Raw genomic sequence first — 2,507 nt, 5'->3', positions numbered from 1 at the left:
GACAACATGAGGACAACATGAGGACAACATGACGACAACATGAGGACAACATGGGACAACATGGGACAACATGAGGACAACATGGGGACAACATGAAGACAACATGAGGGCAACATGGGACAACATGGGGACAACATGAAGACAACATGAGGACAACATGGGGACAACATGGGGACAACATGAGGGCAACATGGGGACAACATGGGGACAACATGAAGACAACATGAGGGCAACATGGGACAACATGAGGGCAACATGGGACAACATGGGGACAACATGGGGACAACATGAAGACAACATGAGGACAACATGAGGACAACATGGGGACAACATGAAGACAACATGTGGACAACATGGGGACAACATGAGGACAACATGAGGACAACTTGGGGACAACATGAGGACAACATGAGGACAACATGGGGACAACATGAGGGCAACATGGGGACAACATGAGGACAAATGAGGACAACATGAGTACAACATGGGGACAACATGAGGACAACATGAGTACAACATGAGGACAACATGAGGACAACATGAGGACAACATGGGGACAACATGCGGGTTAAGGGAGTATTTCTCTGTTGTATTCCTATGCTGAAGGAGTTCTTCTGCCATCACTGGGATAAAACGAGGAGCAGACTGCGTCCGTCCGTCTCCTCGGGCCCTTTCAGGACTGAAGGGCCTCGGTGGTAATTGGGAGCGTGAACAAAGAAAGCGTCTCCGGCTCCACCGGTGGGATCTGAACAGCTGCTCATGCAGCAGCGCCGTTAGCTCAAAGGCGCACAATCAAAACCTAGCGAGTGTGGATCGCCAGCCAGCAGCGGCGTAGCGCGGACGCGTGACCTTAACCTCCTCACACACACGTGAAAAACATGCTTTTCTCGCCTACATTTTTACCCCAAAAAAGGATGCAGTTTCCCCCTCCTTCTGCCCTCTGGGACGACCCTGAGGTCTTTGGGAAGTTAACACTCTCAACCTTTAGTTTCTAGTTGAAGTGTGACGCTAGGCCTCACTGACACAGAGCTAAACAGGTTAGAGTTACAGTAACAGGTTAGAGTAGAGAATTTCTATTTCATGCAAGTAAATCATCTGTAAAATGATTAGAAAACACTACAGTAAGCATATTACATGGGCTACATACAACAATATGTATGTATATATGTATATGTATTAAATAAAGTTAATACAGAAAAAGTCCAGAAGAAAAACACTCAGAAAATGGATTTTATTTCTACAGATATGTGCGTTTTTCTTATTTCCTTTCAGGAAAAAAAGCCCAAAAAGTGCAAAATACAAAACTTCTGAAATACAAAACACATCCACATCACTGAGATGTTAAGTGAGATCTCCTCATGTGACAACAAACGTAGCCTAAAACAAGCGTGACATCTCTTGGAGCATATTTTAATGCCAATTAATTAATTAATTAACAATTAACCATAGCAACCAGTGATGAACGCCTTAACAACGACCTGCTAGCATCACAGCAACAGTGGAGTAACACCCTAGTTCAGACAATGAGTGATTAGCAACAAGATTGCTTCTTTATTAAGCACATTTACACTTTATTAGATTGTTAATGAACTTAAGACACAGACAGAGGCATCTTTACAGCTCAAGTACACAGAGATGGTAAATATATATATTTGGGCTGTAGAACTCGAGTCCGGTCTCGGACTCGAGTCCCGACTCAAGTCCGTTTTTTTATGGTCCCGGACTTGTCTCGGACTCACTAGTATTTGGACTCCGACTTGTTTCGGTCTCAGCCTCTGGTCTTGCCCAACATGGCTTCTGGTCTGGACCGAGTCCAGGTGTCTTTATTATGTTGATAATAATAACATTAGAGGGAAAGGGAAACCCTAAATGATTGTCTTGATGTTGTCATGCATAAGACCTTTCCTGGACTTGGTCTTGACTCGGAATCGGACCTCTTTGGACTTGTCCTGGACTCGACTAAGGTGGTCTATATATATATATACATATATATATATATATATATATATATATATGTATAAATATGATATAAATGTGATATGCACGACTTTGATGTGCACCAGCTCCGACTCTGAGCATGAACCACATCAGCTCTAGCTGCAAAAAAATTGGGCATGCATCAGAAAGGCCCATTTTACCCCAATCATCATCATCATCATCATCATCATCATCATCATCATCATCATCATCATCATCATCATCATCATCATCATCATCATCATCATCATCTGGGCGTCCAGTCGTCATGACAGCGGCTCTGGAAGGATGAAAGGTGAGAGGCGATGGATGCTGATGAAAGCCGCCGCTGCTGATTGAACTCTACACGGTAGTAATGGCTCGTCGTTAACGTCGTTAACGTTTCCTCACACACGCTGGGCCCCGACGCGCTCAGGAAGGGGATACAGGACCAGACCAGACGGGTCCTTTAAAGCATAGTCTGTCCACCAGAGGACGCTCTACAACGTCCCTGTTAGTGATGGTGTTACATAGTCTGTCCACCAGAGGAC

Source organism: Etheostoma cragini, chromosome 23 (genome assembly GCF_013103735.1).
Source record: "Etheostoma cragini isolate CJK2018 chromosome 23, CSU_Ecrag_1.0, whole genome shotgun sequence".
Taxonomy (NCBI): Eukaryota; Metazoa; Chordata; class Actinopteri; order Perciformes; family Percidae; genus Etheostoma; species Etheostoma cragini.
Note: the sequence above shows the minus strand (reverse complement) of the source record.